The 23,522-nt window shown below is 49.4% G+C and overlaps 1 pseudogene; it reads left to right on the plus strand.

Annotated features, from left to right (window-relative positions):
• LOC135570055 (transcription initiation factor TFIID subunit 2-like) overlaps positions 1–23,522 on the plus strand; it is a 37,059-nt pseudogene that overhangs the window by 1,690 nt on the left and 11,847 nt on the right.

Consider the following 23,522-nt stretch of genomic DNA (forward strand, 5'->3'; position numbering starts at 1 on the left):
TCCATCATATCCCAGCACTCCATCAGATCTCAGCACTCCATCAGATCTCAGCACTCCATCAGATCTCAGCACTCCATCAGATCCCAGCACTCCATCAGATCCCAGCACTCCATCAGACCCCAGCACTCCATCAGACCCCAGCACTCCATCAGACCCCAGCACTCCATCAGACCCCAGCACTCCATCATATCCCAGCACTCCATCATATCCCAGCACTCCATCATATCCCAGCACTCCATCAGACCCCATCACTCCATCAGACTCCATCAGACTCCATCAGATCCCAGCACTCCATCAGATCCCAGCACTCCATCAGATCTCAGCACTCCATCAGATCTCAGCACTCCATCAGATCTCAGCACTCCATCAGATCCCAGCACTCCATCAGATCCCAGCACTCCATCAGACCCCAGCACTCCATCAGACCCCAGCACTCCATCAGACCCCAGCACTCCATCAGACCCCAGCACTCCATCATATCCCAGCACTCCATCAGATCCCAGCACTCCATCAGACACCATCACTCCATCAGATTCCATCAGATCCCAGCACTCCATCAGATCCCAGCACTCCATCAGATCCCAGCACTCCATCAGACCCCATCACTCCATCAGACTCCATCAGACCCCAGCACTCCATCAGATCCCAGCACTCCATCAGATCCCAGCACTCCATCATATCCCAGCACTCCATCAGATCTCAGCACTCCATCAGATCTCAGCACTCCATCAGATCTCAGCACTCCATCAGATCTCAGCACTCCATCAGATCCCAGCACTCCATCAGACCCCAGCACTCCATCAGACCCCAGCACTCCATCAGACCCCAGCACTCCATCAGACCCCAGCACTCCATCATATCCCAGCACTCCATCATATCCCAGCACTCCATCATATCCCAGCACTCCATCAGACCCCATCACTCCATCAGACTCCATCAGACTCCATCAGATCCCAGCACTCCATCAGATCCCAGCACTCCATCAGATCCCAGCACTCCATCAGACCCCATCACTCCATCAGACTCCATCAGACCCCAGCACTCCATCAGACCCCAGCACTCCATCAGATCCCAGCACTCCATCAGACCCCAGCACTCCATCAGACCCAGCACTCCATCATATCCCAGCACTCCATCATATCCCAGCACTCCATCATATCCCAGCACTCCATCATATCCCAGCACTCCATCAGACCCCATCACTCCATCAGACTCCATCAGACTCCATCAGATCCCAGCACTCCATCAGATCCCAGCACTCCATCAGATCCCAGCACTCCATCAGACCCCATCACTCCATCAGACTCATCAGACCCCAGCACTCCATCAGACCCCAGCACTCCATCAGATCCCAGCACTCCATCAGATCCAGCACTCCATCAGATCCCAGCACTCCATCATATCCCAGCACTCCATCATATCCCAGCACTCCATCATATCCCAGCACTCCATCAGATCTCAGCACTCCATCAGATCCCAGCACTCCATCAGATCCCAGCACTCCATCAGACCCCAGCACTCCATCAGACCCCAGCACTCCATCATATCCCAGCACTCCATCATATCCCAGCACTCCATCATATCCCAGCACTCCATCATATCCCAGCACTCCATCATATCCCAGCACTCCATCATATCCCAGCACTCCATCAGATCCCAGCACTCCATCATATCCAGTACTCCATCAGATCCCAGCACTCCATCAGACCCCAGCACTCCATCAGATCCCAGCACTCCATCAGACCCCAGCACTCACATCAGACCCCAGCACTCCATCAGATCCCAGCACTCCATCATGTCCCAGCACTTCATCATATCCCAGCACTCCATCAGATCCCAGCACTCCATCATATCCCAGCACTCCATCATGTCCCAGCACTCCATCATATCCCAGCACTCCATCATGTCCCAGCACTCCATCATGTCCCAGCACTCCATCATGTCCCAGCACTCCATCATATCCCAGCACTCCATCATGTCCCAGCACTCCATCATATCCCAGCACTCCATCAGATCCCAGCACTCCATCAGATCCCAGCACTCCATCATATCCCAGCACTCCATCATATCCCAGCACTCCATCAGATCCCAGCACTCCATCATGTCCCAGCACTCCATCATATCCCAGCACTCCATCATATCCCAGCACTCCATCATATCCCAGCACTCCATCAGATCCCAGCACCTCCATCAGATCCCAGCACTCCATCAGATCCCAGCACTCCATCATATCCCAGCACTCCATCAGACTCCATCATACCCCAGCACTCAATCGGATCCCAGCACTCCATCAGATCCCAGCACTCCATCGGATCCCAGCACTCCATCGGGATCCCAGCACTCCATCAGATCCCAGCACTCCATCAGACCCCAGCACTCCATCAGATCCCAGCACTCCTTTAGATCCCAGCACTCCATCAGATCCCATCACTCCATCAGACTCCATCATACCCCAGCACTCCATCATATCCCAGTACTCCATCAGACCCCAGCACTCCATCAGACCCCAGCACTCCATCAGACCCCAGCACTCCATCAGACCCCAGCACTCCATCATATCCCAGCACTCCATCATATCCCAGCACTCCATCATATCCCAGCACTCCATCATATCCCAGCACTCCATCAGATCCCAGCACTCCATCAGACACCATCACTCCATCAGATTCCATCAGATCCCAGTACTCCATCAGATCCCAGCACTCCATCAGACCAGCACTCCATCAGATCCCAGCACTCCATCAGACCCCATCACTCCATCAGACTCCATCAGACCCCAGCACTCCATCAGATCCCAGCACTCCATCAGATCCCAGCACTCCATCATATCAGCACTCCATCATATCTCAGCACTCCATCAGATCTCAGCACTCCATCAGATCTCAGCACTCCATCAGATCCAGCACTCCATCAGATCCCAGCACTCCATCAGACCCCAGCACTCCATCAGACCCCAGCACTCCATCAGACCCCAGCACTCCATCAGACCCAGCACTCCATCAGACCCCAGCACTCCATCATATCCCAGCACTCCATCATATCCCAGCACTCCATCATATCCCAGCACTCCATCAGACCCCATCACTCCATCAGACTCCATCAGACTCCATCAGATCCCAGCACTCCATCAGATCCCAGCACTCCATCAGATCCCAGCACTCCATCAGACCCCATCACTCCATCAGACTCCATCAGACCCCAGCACTCCATCAGACCCCAGCACTCCATCAGATCCCAGCACTCCATCAGACCCCAGCACTCCATCAGACCCCAGCACTCCATCATATCCCAGCACTCCATCATATCCCAGCACTCCATCATATCCCAGCACTCCATCAGACCCCATCACTCCATCAGACTCCATCAGACTCCATCAGATCCCAGCACTCCATCAGATCCCAGCACTCCATCAGATCCCAGCACTCCATCAGACCCCATCACTCCATCAGACTCCATCAGACCCCAGCACTCCATCAGACCCCAGCACTCCATCAGATCCCAGCACTCCATCAGATCCCAGCACTCCATCATATCCCAACACTCCATCATATCCCAGCACTCCATCATATCCCAGCACTCCATCAGATCTCAGCACTCCATCAGATCCCAGCACTCCATCAGATCCCAGCACTCCATCAGACCCCAGCACTCCATCAGACCCCAGCACTCCATCATATCCCAGCACTCCATCATATCCCAGCACTCCATCATATCCCAGCACTCCATCATATCCCAGCACTCCATCATATCCCAGCACTCCATCATATCCCAGCACTCCATCAGATCCCAGCACTCCATCAGATCCCAGCACTCCATCAGATCCCAGCACTCCATCAGATCCCAGCACTCCATCAGACCCCAGCACTCCATCAGATCCCAGCACTCCATCAGACCCCAGCACTCCATCAGACCCCAGCACTCCATCAGACCCCAGCACTCCATCAGACCCCAGCACTCCATCAGACCCCAGCACTCCATCAGACCCCAGCACTCCATCAGACCCCAGCACTCCATCATATCCCAGTACTACATTGACTCTTCCTCTGTTCAGCTCTGAGTCTGACCAGTACAGCGTCCTCCCAGAAGTACCAGACACATGTGGTGTCAGATACATGAACTAGATTATTCTGTTTCCGATTTGCTAGGTGTTCAACAAGTTACTAAGCCTGGCCAGTACAGCGTCCACTTGCAGAAGTACCAGTCACATGTGGAGTCAGATGCTGGTATCCACCCACAGCTTCCTCAAGTCCATCTCCAACGTGTCGGGAAGGACATAGGACCACTCATCAAGCAGTGGGTGTATCCTTTAACCTGTCAATCAGAACACTGGAGGGGAGAGGTAATGTGACTATAACACTGTAATAGCAGATTAATGGTTTGGTCATAGGACCCCTCATCAAGCACTGGGTGTATCCTTTAACCTGTCAATCAGAACACTGGAGGGAGAGGTAACGTGACTATAACACTGTAATAGCAGATTAATGCTTAGGACATAGGACCCCTCATCCAAGCAGTGGGTGTATCCTTTCAGCTCCCTCAGCCTGCTTAGCAGAACACTGGAGAGACTGGCCTGGTTAGAACACTAAGAACTGACTGGCCTGGTTAGAACACTAAGGACCGACTGGCCTGGTTAGAACACTGGAGAGACTGGCCTGGTTAGAACACTAAGAACTGACTGGCCTGGTTAGAACACTAAGAACCGACTGGCCTGGTTAGAACACTAAGGACCGACTGGCCTGGTTAGAACACTAAGGACCGACTGGCCTGGTTAGAACACTAAGGACCGACTGGCCTGGTTAGAACACTAAGGACCGACTGGCCTGGTTAGAACACTCAAGAACCGACTGGGCCTGGTTAGAACACTAAGAACCGACTGGCCTGGTTTAGAACACTAAGAACCGACTGGCCTGGTTAGAACACTAAGAACCGACTGGCCTGGTTTAGAACACTAAGAACCGACTGGCCTGGTTAGAACACTAAGAACGGACTGGCCTGGTTAGAACACTAAGAACGGACTGGCCTGGTTAGAACACTAAGAACCGACTGGCCTGGTTAGAACACCAAGAACCGACTGGCCTGGTTAGAACACTCAAGAACCGACTGGCCTGGTTAGAACACTAAGAACCGACTGGCCTGGTTAGAACACTAAGAACCGACTGGCCTGGTTTAGAACACTAAGAACCGACTGGCCTGGTTAGAACACTAAGAACCGACTGGCCTGGTTTAGAACACTAAGAACCGACTGGCCTGGTTAGAACACTAAAGAACCGACTGGCCTGGGTTAGAACACTAAGAACCGACTGGCCTGGTTAGAACACTAAGAACCGACTGGCCTGGTTTAGAACACTAAGAACCGACTGGCCTGGTTTAGAACACTAAGAACCGACTGGCCTGGTTAGAACACTAAGAACGGACTGGCCTGGTTAGAACACTAAGAACGGACTGGCCTGGTTAGAACACTAAGAACCGACTGGCCTGGTTAGAACACCAAGAACCGACTGGCCTGGTTAGAACACTAAGAACCGACTGGCCTGGTTAGAACACTAAGAACCGTCTGGCCTGGTTAGAACACTAAGAACCGACTGGCCTGGTTAGAACACTAAGAACCACTGGCCTGGTTTAGAAACACTAAGAACCGACTGGCCTGGTTAGAACACTAAGAACCGACTGGCCTGGTTTAGAACACTAAGAACCGACTGGCCTGGTTAGAACACTAAGAACCTACTGGCCTGGGTTAGAACACTAAGAACCGACTGGCCTGGTTAGAACACTAAGAACCGACTGGCCTGGTTTAGAACACTAAGAACCGACTGGCCTGGTTAGAACACTAAGAACCGACTGGCCTGGTTAGAACACTAAGAACCGACTGGCCTGGGTTAGAACACTAAGAACCGACTGGCCTGTTTAGAACACTAAGAACCGACTGGCCTGGTTAGAACACTAAGAACTGACTGGCCTGGTTAGAACACTAAGAACCGACTGGCCTGGTTTAGAACACTAAGAACCGACTGGCCTGGTTAGAACACTAAGAACCGACTGGCCTGGTTAGAACACTAAGAACCGACTGGCCTGGATTTAGAACACTAAGAACTGACTGGCCTGGTTAGAACACTAAGAACCGACTGGCCTGGTTTAGAACACTAAGAACTGACTGGCCTGGTTAGAACACTAAGAACCGACTGGCCTGGTTTAGAACACTAAGAACCGACTGGCCTGGTTAGAACACTAAGAACTGACTGGCCTGGTTAGAACACTAAGAACCGACTGGCCTGGTTAGAACACTAAGAACCGACTGGCCTGGTTAGAACACTAAGAACCGACTGGCCTGGTTTAGAACACTAAGAACCGACTGGCCTGGTTAGAACACTAAGAACCGACTGGCCTGGTTTAGAACACTAAGAACCGACTGGCCTGGTTAGAACACTAAGAACCGACTGGCCTGGTTTAGAACACTAAGAACCGACTGGCCTGGTTAGAACACTAAGAACTGACTGGCCTGGTTAGAACACTAAGAACCGACTGGTGATTGGCCTGTTTATAAAGCCTCTTTAAGCAGTGTAATAATTTAACCCTTCAACAGAAGGACCATATATATGAGTTTTGCATTTTCAGATGACTGATTTTGTATCTTATAAGTTCACTGTAATGTCCAGAGTTGTCAACTGACAAGGAAATGTATTGTACATATCACCAGTCAGCAGAAAGGTCTTGTCTGTTTATAGTCTGTATGTAATATCAAGACTTTGAATGATTTAATATCCACTATACAACTGGAAATATACCATAGCACCAACGTTTTCCAAAACCATTCCTGTGGTTATTACACTGCAGTAATTTAATGATTCACGCCCGATCGCTCTAGTTATTACGTTGAACTACCATTGTACCCCTGATTGGGATCAGTGCTGTAATTGTTTCAGTTTAGATATTAGCCTTAATTCAAGCCCACAGAGACCAGAGTGCGGTGGTGAAGTTCTTTGGCAGTTTTGCCTTCAACAGGAAACTGGAACAGAAATATGTGAAACGGAACGTTCTAGAACTGGAGATTCGACAGGACTACACCTCCTCTGGAACACAGAAATATGTGGTCGGTCCTCTTTGAACTGAGTTAACTTTACTGGTGTGCGGGGATGGGCCTTAGTTAGCACTTTTGGGACTATTCGATTGGTCCCATTGTACCAGCAAAGCTAAATCAAACTCACTCTCTCCTGTCTTATTTGACATTTTGTGTTTGACCCAAGTCTGAGATTTAGTAGTAAGGTGAATCACTGTCTTTGTTCTGTAGGGACCCATCAAGGTGACAGTCCAGGAGCTGGATGGGTCCTTCAACTCCACGCTACAGATCGAAGAGAACAGCCTGAAGCACGACATCCCCTGCCACTCAAGAGCAGACGGTAAACTCAAGCATCTTGTTTCTGTTATTACTAACACATTCCAATAAGCCTAATGTAATGCCATCTTAGCTGTAGTTTGGAGGATCAAGCCTAATGTAATGCCATCTTAGCTGTAGTTTGGAGGATCAAGCCTAATGTAATGCTGTCTTAGCTGTAGTTTGGAGGATCAAGTGTCCCTCAGTTTATCTCCACCTCCTTAGAGTTTCTATTTTCTTCCTGCTCCAGAAACAAGAAGAAGAAGATCCCTTTGATGAACGGGGAGGAGGTTGACATGGACCTGTCTGCTATGGAGTAAGACTGCATACTGCTCACTCACTCACTCACTCACTCACTCACTCACTCACTCACTCACTCACTCACTCTCTCTCCTGTCTGCTATGGAGTATGACTGCATACTGCTCACTCACTCTCACCACTCACTCACTCACTCACTCCTCCTCTCTCCTCTCTCTCCTGTCCACTCACACTCACTCTCACTCTCTCTCTGTCTGCTATGGAGTAAGACTGCATACTGCTCACTCACTCACTCACTCACTGCATACTGCTCACTCACTCACTCACTCCACTCTCACTTTCTCTCTCTCCTGTCTGCTATGGAGCAAGACTCACTCATACTGCTCACTCACCACCACCACTCACTCACCACTCACTCACCACCACTCACTCTCCTGTCTGCTATGGGAGTAAGGCATACTGCTCACTCACTCACTCACTCACTCACTCCCACTCTCTCTCTCTCTCCTGTAAGACTGCACACTGCTCACCACTCACTCACTCACTCACTCACTACTCTCTCTCCTGTCTGCTATGGAGTAAGACTGCATACTGCTCACTCACTCACTCACTCACTCACTCTCTCTCTCCTGTCTGCTATGGAGTAACTCACTCTCTCCTGTCTGCTATGGAGTAAGACTGCATACTGCTCACTGCTCACTCACTCACTCACTCACTCACTTTCTCACTCACCACTACACTAGGTAAGACTGCAGCACTCACTCACTCACTCACTTTCTCACTCACTCACTCACTCACTAACTCACTCACCACTCACTCACTCACTCACCACCACTCACTCACTCACTCACTCTCTCTCTCCTGTCTGATATGGCTCCCAGCAGACTGTATACAGGACTAGGGAGAGCAGTTTTATACAGGACTCCCATTCTTGCATTGATACTACAGGACTAGGGAGAGCAGCACTGATACTACAGGACTCTGGAGAGCAGCACTGATACTACAGGACTAGGGAGAGCAGCACTGATACTACAGGACTAGGGAGAGCAGCACTGATACTACAGGACTAGGGAGAGCAGCACTGATACTACAGGACTAGGGGAGAGCAGCACTGATACTACAGGACTAGGGAGAGCAGCATTGATACTACAGGACTAGGGAAAGCAGCACTGGAGAGCAGCACTGATACTACAGGACTAGGGAGAGCAGCACTGATACTACAGGACTAAGGAGAGCAGCACTGATACTACTACAGGACTAGCAGGGAGAGCAGCACTGATACTACAGGACTAGGGAAAGCAGCACTGATACTACAGGACTAGGGAGAGCAGCACTGATACTACAGGACTAGGGAGAGCAGCACTGATACTACAGGACTAGGGAGGGAGAGCAGCACTGATACTACAGGACTAGGAGAGCAGCACTGATACTACAGGACTAGGGAGAGCAGCACTGATAATACAGGACTAGGGAGAGCAGCACTGATACTACAGGACTCTGGAGAGCAGCACTGATACTACAGGACTAGGGAGAGCAGCACTGATACTACAGGACTAGGGAGAGCAGCACTGATACTACAGGACTAGGGAGAGCAGCACTGATACTACAGGACTAGGGAGAGCAGCACTGATACTACAGGACTAGGGAGAGCAGCATTGATACTACAGGACTAGGAGAGCAGCACTGATACTACAGGACTAGGAGAGCAGCACTGATACTACAGGACTAGGAGAGCAGCACTGATACTACAGGACTAGGGAGAGCAGCACTGATACTACAGGACTAGGGAGAGCAGCACTGATACTACAGGACTAGGAGAGCAGCACTGATACTACAGGACTAGGAGAGCAGCACTGATACTACAGGACTAAGGAGAGCAGCACTGATACTACAGGACTAGGGAGAGCAGCACTGATACTACAGGACTAGGGAGAGCAGCACTGATACTACAGAGCTAGGGAGAGCAGCACTGATACTACAGGACTAGGGAGAGCAGCACTGATACTACAGGACTAGGGAGAGCAGCACTGATACTACAGGACTAGGGAGAGCAGCACTGATACTACAGGACTAGGGAGAGCAGCACTGATACTACAGGACTAGGGAGAGCAGCACTGATACTACAGGACTAGGGAGAGCAGCACTGATACTACAGAGCTAGGGAGAGCAGCACTGATACTACAGGACTAGGGAGAGCAGTATTGATACTACATGACTCTGGAGAGCAGCACTGATACTACAGGACTAGGGGAGAGAGCACTGATACTACAGGACTAGGAGAGCAGCACTGATACTACAGGACTAGGGAGAGCAGCACGGATACTACAAGACTAGGGAGAGCAGCACTGATACTACAGGACTCAGCTATGGCTGTTACCGAGCATTGAGAAACTAACCAACAACCAGCTAACATCACTACCCTCAGTAGTTTAGTCCTAGCCTCAGTAGTTTACGTCCTACCCTCAGTAGTTTAGTCCTAGCCTCAGTAGTTTAGTCCTAGCCTCAGTAGTTTACGGCCTACTCTCAGTAGTTTTTAAGCCCTACTCTCAGTAGTTTACGTCCTACTCTCAGTAGTTTACGTCTTAGCCTCAGTAGTTTACGTCTTAGCCTCAGTAGTTTAGTCCTGGCCTCAGTAGTTTACGACCTAGCCTCAGTAGTTTACATCCTAGCCTCAGTAGATTAGTCTTAGCCTCAGTAGTTTACGTCCTAGCCTCAGTAGTTTACGTCCTAGCCTCAGTAGATTAGTCTTAGCCTCAGTAGTTTACGTCCTAGCCTCAGTAGTTTACGTCCTAGCCTCAGTAGATTAGTCTTAGCATTTACATTTACATTTACATTTAAGTCATTTAGCAGACGCTCTTATCCAGAGCGACTTACAAATTGGTGCTTTCACCTTATGACATCCAGTGGAACAGCCACTTTACAATAGTGCATCTAGGTCTTTTAAGGGGGAGAAGGATTACTTTATCCTATCCTAGGTATTCCTTAAAGAGGTGGGGTTTCAGGTGTCTCCGGAAGGTGGTGATTGACTCCGCTGTCCTGGCGTCGTGAGGGGAGTTTGTCCCACATTGGGGGGCCAGAGCAGCGAACAGTTTTGACTGGGCTGAGCGGGAACTGTACTTCCTCAGTGGTAGGGAGGCGAGCAGGCCAGAGGTGGATGAACGCAGTGCCCTTGTTTGGGTGTAGGGCCTGATCAGAGCCTGGAGGTAGTGAGGTGCCGTTCCCCTCACAGCTCCGTAGGCAAGCACCATGGTCTTGTAGCGGATGCGAGCTTCAACTGGAAGCCAGTGGAGAGAGCGGAGGAGCGGGGGTGACGTGAGAGAACTTGGGAAGGTTGAACACCAGACGGGCTGCGGCGTTCTGGATGAGTTGTAGGGGTTTAATGGCACAGGCAGGAGCCCAGCCAACAGCGAGTTGCAGTAATCCAGACGGGAGATGACAAGTGCCTGGATTAGGACCTGCGCCGCTTCCTGTGTGAGGCAGGGTCGTACTCTGCGGATGTTGTAGAGCATGAACCTACAGGAACAGCCACCGCCTTGATGTTATTTGAGAACGACAGGGTGTTGTCCAGGATCACGCCAAGGTTCTTAGCGCTCTGGGACGAGGACACAATGGAGTTGTCAACCGTGATGGCGAGATCATGGAACGGGCAGTCCTTCCCCGGGAGGAAGAGCAGCTCCGTCTTGCCGAGGTTCAGCTTGAGGTGATGATCCGTCATCCACACTGATATGTCTGCCAGACATGCAGAGATGCGATTCGCCACCTGGTCGTCAGAAGGGGGAAAGGAGAAGATTAATTGTGTGTCGTCTGCATAGCAATGATAGGAGAGACCATGTGAGGTTATGACAGAGCCAAGTGACTTGGTGTATAGCGAGAATAGGAGAGGGCCTAGAACAGAGCCCTGGGGGACACCAGTGGTGAGAGCACGTGGTGAGGAGACGGATTCTCGCCACGCCACCTGGTAGGAGCGACCTGTCAGGTATGACGCAATCCAAGCGTGGGCCGCGCCGGAGATGCCCAACTCGGAGAGGGTGGAGAGGAGGATCTGATGGTTCACAGTATCGAAGGCAGCCGATAGGTCTAGAAGGATGAGAGAGAGAGAGTTAGCTTTAGCAGTGCGGGAGCGCCTCCGTGATACAGAGAAGAGCAGTCTCAGTTGAATGACTAGTCTTGAAACCTGACTGATTTGGATCAAGAAGGTCATTCTGAGAAAGATAGCGGAGAGCTGGCCAAGGACGGCACGTTCAAGAGTTTTGAGAGAAAAGAAAGAAGGGATACTGGTCTGTAGTTGTTGACATCGGAGGGATCGAGTGTAGGTTTTTTCAGAAGGGGTGCAACTCTCGCTCTCTTGAAGACGGGAGGACGTAGCCAGCGGTCAGGGATGAGTTGATGAGCGAGGTGAGGTAAGGGAGAAGGTCACCGGAGATGGTCTGGAGAAGAGAGGAGGGGATAGGGTCAAGCGGGCAGGTTGTTGGGCGGCCGGCCGTCACAAGACGCGAGATGTCATCTGGAGAGAGAGGGAGAAAGAGGTCAGAGCACAGGGTAGGGCAGTGTGAGCAGAACCAGCGGTGTCGTTTGACTTAGCAAACGAGGATCGGATGTCGTCGACCTTCTTTTCAAAATGGTTGACGAAGTCATCTGCAGAGAGGGAGGAGGGGGGAGGGGAGGAGGATTCAAGAGGGAGGAGAAGGTGGCAAAAGAGCTTCCTAGGGTTAGAGGCAGATGCTTGGAATTTAGAGTGGTAGAAAGTGGCTTTAGCAGCAGAGACAGAGGAGGAAAATGTAGAGAGGAGGGAGTGAAAGGATGCCAGGTCCGCAGGGAGGCGAGTTTTCCTCCATTTCCGCTCGGCTGCCCGGAGCCCTGTTCTGTGAGCTCGCAATGAGTCGTCGAGCCACGGAGCGGGAGGGGAGGACCGAGCCGGCCTGGAGGATAGGGGACATAGAGAGTCAAAGGATGCAGAAAGGGAGGAGAGGAGGGTTGAGGAGGCAGAATCAGGAGATAGGTTGGAGAAGGTTTGAGCAGAGGGAAGAGATGATAGGATGGAAGAGGAGAGAGTAGAGGGGGAGAGAGAGCGAAGGTTGGGACGGCGCGATACCATCCGAGTAGGGGCAGTGTGGGAAGTGTTGGATGAGAGCGAGAGGGAAAAGGATACAAGGTAGTGGTCGGAGTCTTGGAGGGGAGTTGCAATGAGCCTCAGTAGTTTACGTCCTAGCCTCAGTAGATTAGTCTTAGCCTCAGTAGTTTACGACCTACTCTCAGTAGTTTACGACCTACTCTCAGTAGTTTACGTCCTAGCCTCAGTAGATTAGTCTTAGCCTCAGTAGTTTACGTCCTAGCCTCAGTAGTTTACGTCCTAGCCTCAGTAGTTTACGTCCTAGCCTCAGTAGTTTACGACCTACTCTCAATAGTTTACGCCCTAGCCTCAGTAGTTTACGCCCTAGCCTCAGTAGTTTACGTCCTAGCCTCAGTAGTTTACGTCCTAGCCTCAGTAGTTTACGTCCTAGCCTCAGTAGATTAGTCTTAGCCTCAGTAGTTTACGTCCTAGCCTCAGTAGTTTACGTCCTAGCCTCAGTAGATTAGTCTTAGCCTCAGTAGTTTACGTCCTAGCCTCAGTAGTTTACGTCCTCAGTAGTTTACGTCCCTGGCCTCAGTCCCTAGCCTCAGTAGTTTACGTCCTAGCCTCAGTAGTTTACGTCCTAGCCTCAGTAGTTTACGACCTACTTCTCAGTAGTTTACGTCCTAGCCTCCTAGCCTCAGTAGTTTACGTCCTAGCCTCAGTAGTTTACGTCCTACTCTCAGTAGTTTAGTCCTAGCCTCAGTAGTTTACGTCCTACTCTCAGTAGATTAGTCTTAGCCTCAGTAGTTTACGTCCTAGCCTCAGTAGTTTAGTCCTAGCCTCAGTAGTTTACGTCCTACTCTCAGTAGATTAGTCTTAGCCTCAGTAGTTTACGTCCTAGCTCTCAGTAGTTTAGTCCTAGCCTCAGTAGTTTACGTCCTACTCTCAGTAGATTAGTCTTAGCCTCAGTAGTTTACGCCCTAGCCCTAGCCTCAGTAGTTTACGACCTAGCCTCAGTAGTTTACGTCCTAGCTCTCAGTAGATTACGGCTTAGCCTCAGTAGTTTAGTCTTAGCCTCAGTAGTTTACGTCCTAGCCTCAGTAGTTTTTACGTCCTAGCCTCAGTAGTTTACGCCTCCTACCTCAGTAGTTTACGTCCCTAGCCTCAGTAGTTACGTCCTAGCCTCGTCCTAGCCTCAGTAGTTTACGTCCTAGCCTCAGTAGTTTACGTCCTCCTAGCCTCAGTAGTTTACGTCCCTAGCCTCAGTAGTTTACGTTTCGCCCTAGCCTCAGTAGTTTACGTCCTAGCCTCAGTAGTTTTTCAGTAGACCTACTCTCAGTAGTTTACGTCCTAGCCTCAGTAGTTTACTCTCAGTAGTTTACGTCCTAGCCTCTCGTCCTAGCCTCAGTAGTTTACTCTCAGTAGACCTACTCTCAGTAGTTTACGTCCTACTCTCAGTAGTTTACGCCCTAGCCTCAGTAGTTTACGCCCTAGCCTCAGTAGTTTGCCCTAGCCTCTATCCTCAGTAGTTTACCTCCTACTCTCAGTAGTTTACCTCCTAGACGCAAGGGAATAAAGGATCTCGCCAATAAAATAATCAACATACTTCAGTTAAAAGTTTTAGTCAAATCAGTTGAATTCAGACAAGCCACCCTCCTTAACAGACAAGTGTTCCGTTCGGTTCCGTTCCTTAAAGAACCTAAAACTTAACTCTGTTTCTCACGCAGTGCGGATTCTCCCTTGCTGTGGATCCGGATCGATCCGGACATGTCCATCCTGCGTAAGGTGGAGTTTGAGCAGGCAGACTTCATGTGGCAGTACCAGCTCAGGTACAGAACTCTTCACCTTTTTCTTTTAGGAACTGGCCGTTGCATGGATTTGTTTCTTCATGTATTCTTGAGCACAAGTAAAAAAAAGACTATCCTTATTTACAAACATGACAAAGATGACTACAGATCACGCCATAGAGCCGCGACTACAGATCACGCCACAGAGCCGCGACTACAGATCACGCCACAGAGCCGCGACTACAGATCACGCCACAGCCCCATGACTACAGATCACGCCACAGAGCCGCGACTACAGATCACGCCACAGAGCCGCGACTACAGATCACGCCACAGAGCCGCGACTACAGATCACGCCACACAGAGCCACATCCCCATGACTACAGATCAGAGCCCGACTACAGATCAGACTACAGATCACGCCACAGAGCCGCGACTACAGATCACGCCACAGCCCCATGACTACAGATCACGCCACAGTGCCGCGACTACAGATCACGCCACAGAGCCGTGACTACAGATCAGCCGCCTACAGAGGCGCCGCGACTACAGATCACGCCACAGAGCCGCGACTACAGATCACGCCACAGAGGCGCCGCGAGTACAGATCACGCCACAGCGCCGTGACTACAGATCACGCCACAGCCCGTGACTACAGATCACGCCACAGAGCCGCGACTACAGATCACGCCACAGAGCCGCGACTACAGATCACGCCCACAGCGCACGCGACTAGAGATCACGCCACAGAGATCACGCAGAGCGACTACAGATCACGCCACAGCGCCGCGACTACAGATCACACCACAGCGCCGCGACTACAGATCACGCCACAGGCGCCGCGACTACAGATCACGCCACAGAGGCGCCGCGACTACAGATCACGCCACAGACCACTACAGATCACGCCACAGAGGCGCCGCGACTACAGATCACGCCACAGTGCCGCGCGACTACAGATCACGCCACAGTGCGCCGCGACTACAGATCACGCCACAGAACTGCGACTACAGATCACAGCCTACAGAGCCACAGCGACTACAGATCACGCCACAGGGCTGTGACTACAGATCACGCCACAGGGCTGTGATAGCACAAGCTATAGATCTGCCATTTCAACATGGAGTTCAATGTGAAGGAGAAAAGGTGTGTTTGTTCGTCCTGGTAGTATTCTTCATGGTTCAGAAGTATCTTCCTCAGGTACGAGCGTGACGTCGTGGCCCAGGAGGAGTCTATTTTAGCCCTGGAGAAGTTCCCCACGCCGGCCTCCCGTCTGGCCCTCACTGACATCCTAGAACAGGACCAGTGTTTCTACAAGGTCCGCCAGGGCGCCTGCTTCTGCCTCGCCAAGGTAAGAGGTCCGCCAGGGCGCCTGCTTCTGCCTCGCCAAGGTAACAGGTCCGCTTCACCCATCCATCTTTATCCCTCCATTAACCACGGTGGGGTTTTAATGTGGTGAATCCAGAGTTGAGCACATCATTCCTTTATTCTAAGCCAAGGAGACTGCTGTGGCAGTAGGCCACCCACCTTCCTAGTCTTCGTTCTTCTTTAAAAACCCAATTCGACAACCCCTGTAGAACATTATCCTGTGGATTGTTTTTGCTTTATCCATCAACCCCCCCCCATATCCGATTCATTTCCTCCATTTATAATATTTTCACCTGAATCCATATTTTCTTTAAATGTGGAGTTACATGGTTATTTCATTTCATGGTTTCATTGGCTTCCAGAATTGAATTTAGCTAGTTGATGTTAACATAATGTACCCCTGATAGCCTTGGCAGGCCGGTGATAGGCTGTCTTTTTGAATGAGTGGGAGCCATGGGAAAGGCTTAGGGGCAAGTCCAAGCAGAGTCCACACACCCGCACTTAGATACACACACTCACATATACACACACCCGTCCACCCCAGGGCCTTGTGTTTACCTTGCTGAAAAATGACAACATCCTGACCGCTCGCCACCCAGCCCTGTAGGTAGACCCTCGGCTCTGTCCTTCTCTCTAACATCCTGCTGAGAGAGAGCAGGAGACCTCGGCTCTGTCCTTCTCTCTAACATCCTGCTGAGAGAGCAGGAGACCTGGCTCTGTCCTTCTCTCTAACATCCTGCTGAGAGAGAACAGGGAGACCCTCGGCTCTGTCCTTCTCTCTAACATCCTGCTGAGAGAGAACAGGAGACCCTCGGCTCTGTCCTTCTCTCTAACATCCTGCTGAGAGAGAACAGGGAGACCCTCAGCTCTGTCCTTCTCTAATATCCGGCTGAGAGAGAGCAGGGAGACCCTCAGCTCTGTTACTTCCTCATGTAACAGGCTAGAAGCCAGTCTGCTAGAAGCAAATTGTTCTGAACTCTAGAAAATCTAATCTAATGTCCCCTTGCAGTTAACTTTCAAATGAATATTACAACGTTTTGTCCAGGAAACCTTCTTCAGAGTGTCATGTGTCATCCCAGTTAGATTACTAGCTAATACGTCTATTATTCAGTATCTTCTGTGTCTAGATAGCCGAACTCCACTGCTCTGTGAAGTCCCTGTTCACCAGTATAGCTAGCTGTCACACACACACACACGGGCGGCAGGGTAGCCTAGTGGTTAGAGCGTTGGACTAGTAACTGGAAGGTTGCAAGTTCAAACCCCTGAGCCGACAAGGTACAAATCTGTCGTTCTGCCCCTGAACAGGCAGTTAACCCACTGTTCCTAGGCCGTCATTGAAAATAAGAATTTGTTCTTAACTGACTTGCCTAGTTAAATAAAGGTAAAATAAAAATAAATAAAAAATCAGCTCAGATAGAACAGGAGGAGGAAGCTGTATCACGTATTTTCCTGTTTTTAACATTCATAGATCGCCAACTCCATGATGAGCACCTGGACCGGTCCTCCAGCCATGAAGTCTCTGTTCACCAGAATGTTCTGCTGTAAGAGCTGTCCAAACATCGTCAAGACCAACACCTTCATCAGCTTCCAGAGCTACTTCCTACAGAAGGTATTTCAACTGTCACACGTCACCTTAATTAACGTAGATCACGAGACTAAGTCTGTCGGTTTAAATATCTGATCAGTCATGGTCATACCGGTTACACACTGTAGAGGTTTTTACTTCGTCACAGAACCTAAACCTTTAGGAAACAATGGCGGGAAAAGAAAATCTGAATTAGTTTCCTTGGAAATTGCAAGAAATCTGTAATACTGTCGTCCAGTATTTTGGCGTCTGTAATGAGCTGTGTTTGATCTGTACCTAGACCATGCCTGTAGCCATGGCTCAGCTCAGAGACATCCAGAACCTCTGTCCCAAAGACGTCCTCAACTTCATCCTGGACCTCATCAAGTACAACGACAACAGGAAGAACAAGGTGAGATGGGGGTTTGTTTTGTTGTGACCAATGATTAGAAGGGAAAAGGGTGAAGGAGATGAACCGTTCAAAGTGTTGGACCAGGGGTCGCCATCGTTGGTAATTCTGTATGGTGTTCTGGAGTTGGTTGTGCTGACCACTGGGCCACACTGACCAGGCACTAATGCCTTTAATGTTGTTGCCCTTCTCTTCTCCTAGTTCTCCGACAACTACTACCGTGCCGAGCTGATTGACGCCCTCACCAACTCCCCCTGACCCCGGCCATCAGCATCAGTAACGAGGTGCGCACCGTGGACAACCTCAACGGAGACGTACGTCTCATCCTGGAGGAGATCACACGCTCTCTTAACATGGAGAAACTACTGCCCAGCTACCGCAACACCATCACTGTCAGGTAGAGATAATCACTACTCTAGATACCCACTATATATTATATAAACTAAACATCGTGGAGGAGATCATCACTACTGCCCAGCTACCGCAACACCATCACTGTCAGGTAGAGATAATCACTACTCTAGATACCCACTATACATTATATTATATAAACTAAACATCCTGGAGGAGATCATCACTACTGCCCAGCTAGCGCAACAACATCACTGTCAGGTAGAGATAATCACTACTCTAGATACCCACTATACATTATACTATATAAACTAAACATCCTGGAGGAGATCATCACTACTGTCCAGCTACCGCAACACCATCACTGTCAGGTAGAACAGAAGTTAAGTGGAGTGCATGGTAAATGATGTGGTGTTGGTAGTAAATGGAGATGGTGGTAAATGGAGATGGTGGTAAATGGAGATGGTGGTAAATGGAGATGGTGGTAAATGGAGGTGGTGGTAAATGAGGTGGTAAATGGAGATGGTGGTAAATGTGGTGGTAAATGATGTGGTGTTGGTAGTAAATGGAGATGGTGGTAAATGGAGATGGTAAATGGAGATGGTGGTAAATGGAGATGGTGGTAAATGGAGATGGTGGTAAATGTGGTGGTAAATGGAGATGGTGGTAAATGTGGTGGTAAATGGAGATGGTAAATGTAGTGGTAAATGGAGAGTAAATGGTGGTGGTAAATGGAGATGGTAAATGGAGATGGTGGTAAATGGAGATGGTGGTAAATGGTGGGTGGTAAATGGAGATGGTGGTAAATGGTGGTAAATGGAGATGGTGGTAAATGGGATGGTGGTAAATGTGGTGGTAAAAATGGTGGTAAATGTGGGTGGTAAATGTGAGATGGTGGTAAATGTGGTGGTAAATGGAGATGGTGGTAAATGTGGGTGGTTGTGGTGGTGGTGGTAAATGTGGTGGTAAATGGAGATGGTGGTAAATGGAGATGGTGGTAATGTGGTGGTAAATGGAGATGGTGGTAAATGGAGATGGTGGTAAATGTGGTGGTAAATGGAGATGGTGGTAAATGTGGTAAATGGAGATGGTGGTAAATGGAGATGGTGGTGGAGATGGTAAATGGAGATGGTGGTAAATGAGGGTGGAGGTTAGATGGTGGTAAATGGTGGTGGTAAATGGTGGTGGTAAATGGTGGTGGTAAATGTAAATGGAGTGGTAAATGGTGGTAAATGTGATGGTGGTAAAAATGTGGGTGGTAAATGTGGTGGTGCTAAATAATGGTGGTAAATGATTGGTGGTTTGGAGATGGTGGTAAATGGAGATGGTGGTAAATGGAGATGGTGGTAAATGGAGATGGTGGTAAATGGTAAATGTGGTGGTAAATGGAGATGGTGGTGGAGATGGTGGTAAATGGTGGTGGTAAATGGAGATGGTGGTATGGTAAATGGTGGTGGTAAATGGTGATGGTGGTAAATGGAGATGGTAAATGGTGGTGGTAAATGATGGTAAATGAGGTGGTGGTAAATGTGGTAAATGTGGTGGTAAATGTGGGTGGTGGTAAATGGGTGCATGGTGGTGGTAAATGGGTGGTGGTAAATGTGGGTGTTGTGGTGGTGGTAAATGTGGGTGGTGTGGTGGTGGTGGTAAATGTGGGTGGTGGTGGTGGTAAAGTGGTGTGGTAAATGTGGGTGGTTGTGGGTGGTGGTGGTAAAGGGTATTGGGTGTTTAGTTGGTGGTAAATGTGGGTGTTTAGTGGTGGTGGTAAATGTGGGTGTTTAGTGGTGGTGGTATGGGTGTTTATGGTGGTGGTAAATGGTGGTTGTGCTGGTGGTAAATCTGGGTGGTTGTGCTGGTGGTAAATGTGGGTGCTTGGTGTCTGTTTTGATTGGCCGCTTTACATTGTGTTGATCGATAAAAGACCAAATAGTGGTTGACCCAAAGCGGCATTGTTGAGGTAGCTGGTGTGGAAGCTTTTTGGCCCTTGTACCCTCTCCCAAATATTGCCAAACACGTCCGTACAGGAAGCTAGTTGAGTGCCAGGGGAAACCTTCCCATCTGCATGATCTTATCAATCAAAATGCCTCAAAGGCACAATCTGCTACTTCTACAGTTGTAGAACTCCAACTCTTTTAACCCTAAAGGGTATTGGTGCGTTAGAAATCAGGAACTTTGATTTAGGCTTATAGATGAGTGACCCGCTCTCTCTCTCTGTCTCTCTCTCCTCCATCTCTCCCGCTCTCTCTCTCTCTCTCCTCCATCTCGCTCTCTCTCTCTTTCTCTCTCCGCCATCCCCTCTCTCTCTCTCCCCCCTCTCTCCTCCATCCCCCCTCTCTCTCCATCCCCTCTCTCTCTCCATCCCCCTCTCTCTCTCCTCCATCCCCCTCTCTCTCTCTCCATCCCCTCTCTCTCTCCTCCATCCCCCTCTCTCTCCATCCCCCTCTCTCCTCCATCCCCTCTCTCTCTCCATCCCCCCTCTCTCTCCATCCATCCCCTCTCCTCTCCATCCCCCTCTCTCTCCTCCATCCCCCTCTCTCTCTCCATCCCCCCTCTATCCTCCATCCTCTCTCTCCTCCATCCCCCCTCTCTCCTCCATCCCCTCTCTCTCTCCTCCATCCCCCCTCTCTCCTCCATCCCCCTCTCTCTCTCCATCCCCCTCTCTCCTCCATCCCCCCTCTCTCTCCTCCCCCCTCTCTCTCCATCCCCCTCTCTCTCTCCATCCCTCCCTCTCTCTCCAGTTGTCTCAGAGCTATCCGGATGCTCCAGAAGAATGGTCATATTCCCAGTGACCCTCTCTGTTTAAATCCTATGCAGAATACGGACACTTTGTGGATGTTCGTGTCGCAGCGCTGGAAGCTGTGGTGGACTACACAAGAGGTATGCACCGAACTAGTCCTAGTGAAGTTAGGAGGACACGCCCTATTCCCTATGTAGTGCACTACATTTAGCCAGAGCAACGTAGGGTTTGAATTAGTCCCATAGGGCTGTAACCAGAAGTAGTGCACTTGACTACAGAGCATTCAGAAAGTATTCAGACCCCTTGACTTATTTTTTTTTACGTTACAGCCTTATTCTGAAATGTATTAAATTGTTTTGTTTTCTCATCAATCTACACACAATAACCCATAATGACAAACCAAAAACAGATTTTTTTTGTTGACATTTTTGAAAATTGTAGATAAAAATATTAACTATCACATTTGCATAAGTATTCAGATATTTTACTCAGTACTTTGTTGAAGCACCTTTGGCAGCGATTACAGCCTTGTGTCTTCTTGTGTATGACGCTACAAGCTGGGAACACCTGTATTTGGGGAGTTTCTCACATTTTTCTCTGCAGATCCTCTCAAGCTCTGTCAGGTTGGATGGGGAGTATCGCTGCACAGCTATTTTCAGGTCTCTCCAGAGATGTTCGATCAGGTTAAAGTCCGGGCTCAGGCTTGGCCACTCAATGACATTCAGAGACTTGTCCAGAAGCCACTCCTGCGTTGTCTTGGCTGTGTGCTTAGGGTCGTTGTCCTGTTGGAAGGTGAACCTTCGCGCCAGTCTGAGGTCCTGAGTGCTCTGGAGCAGGTTTTCATCAAGAATCTCTCTGTACTTTGCTCCGTTCATCTTTCCCTCGATCCTGACTAGTCTCCCAGCCACTGAAAAACATCCCCACAGCATGATGCTTCACCGTAGGGATGGTGCCAGATTTCCTCCAGACGTGACGCTTGGCATTCAGACCAGAGAGTTCATTCTTGGTTTCATCACACCAGAGAATCTTGTTTCTCATGATCTGAGAGTCTTTAGGTGCCTTTAGCGCGGGGGGGACGGGACTGTTTTCGCTTTGTCATTATGCGGTATTGTGTGGAGAAAAACATCTATGTAATCCATTTTAGTATCAGGCTGTAACGTAACAACATGTGGAAAAGGGGATGGGGGTCTGAATACTTTCTGAATGTAAGGAGACGAGGTGCCATTTCACACACAGCCTAGTTCTCTGGGGTTGAACGTCTTGACCCTAAATATCCATCCAGACTCACCAGTCAGTCTGTTTTAATCTCTGGGGTTGAACATCTTGACCCTAAATATCCATCCAGGCTGTCACCAGTCAGTCTGTTTTAATCTCTGGGGTTGAACATCTGAATGTCATCCAGACTGAATGTCACAGTCAGTCTGTTTTAATCTCTGGGGTTGAACATCTTGACCCTAAATATCCATCCAGGCTGTCACCAGTCAGTCTGTTTTAATCTCTGGGGTTGAACATCTTGAGCCTAAATATCCATCCAGACTGAATGTCACTAGTCAGTCTGTTTTAATCTCTGGGGTGAACGCCTTGACCCTAAATATCCATCCAGACTCACCAGTCAGTCTGTTTCACTCTGTGGGCTGTAGCTACTAGCTAGAGAGACAGCATCTCACCTGTAGAAGCAACATGCACACACACACAAATCAAATTTATTTATATAGCCCTTCGTACATCAGCTGATATCTCAAAGTGCTGTACAGAAACCCAGCCTAAAACCCCAAACAGCAAGCAATGCAGGTGTAGAAGCACACACACACACTCCCTGCTATAAACCTCATTATAAACTGTGTGGTTCCAGCCCTGAATGCTGATTGGCTGACAGCCATGGTATATCAGACCGTATAGTAGTAACATCACACTGACTCTTACCAAGAGAGTATCCTGTCTTGTTATAGTAGTAACAGCACACTGACTCCTACCCAGAGAGTATCCTGTCTTGTTATAGTAGTAACATCACACTGACTCCTACCTAGAGAGTATCCCTTCTTGTTATAGTAGTAACAACACACTGACTCCTACCTAGAGAGTATCCCTTCTTGTTATAGTAGTAACAACACACTGACTCCTACCTAGAGAGTATCCCTTCTTGTTATAGTTGTAACATCACACTGACTCCTACCCAGAGAGTATCCCTTCTTGTTATAGTTGTAACAACACACTGACTCCTACCTAGAGAGTATCCCTTCTTGTTATAGTAGTCCTACCTAGAGAGTATCCTTCTTGTTATAGTAGTAACAACACTCTGACTCCTACCTAGAGAGTATCCCTTCTTGTTATAGTAGTAACATCACACTGACTCCTACCTAGAGAGTATCCCTTCTTGTTATAGTTGTAACATCACACTGACTCCTACCCAGAGAGTATCCCTTCTTGTTAACATCACTCTGAACTGCAGTGGCTGCTACATGGTCCAGAGAGTATCCAGGTACTGTTGTTTGTTATAGTTGTAACATCATCATCTGACTCCTACCTAAGGCAGCAAGACAAGAGTATCCCTTTCCAACACGCTCAGTAAATTGACTCAACTGATTAACACACAATCCCTGCTGATTATACACATAATTAATCAAT

Source organism: Oncorhynchus nerka, unplaced genomic scaffold (assembly GCF_034236695.1).
Source record: "Oncorhynchus nerka isolate Pitt River unplaced genomic scaffold, Oner_Uvic_2.0 unplaced_scaffold_1142, whole genome shotgun sequence".
Taxonomy (NCBI): domain Eukaryota; kingdom Metazoa; phylum Chordata; class Actinopteri; order Salmoniformes; family Salmonidae; genus Oncorhynchus; species Oncorhynchus nerka.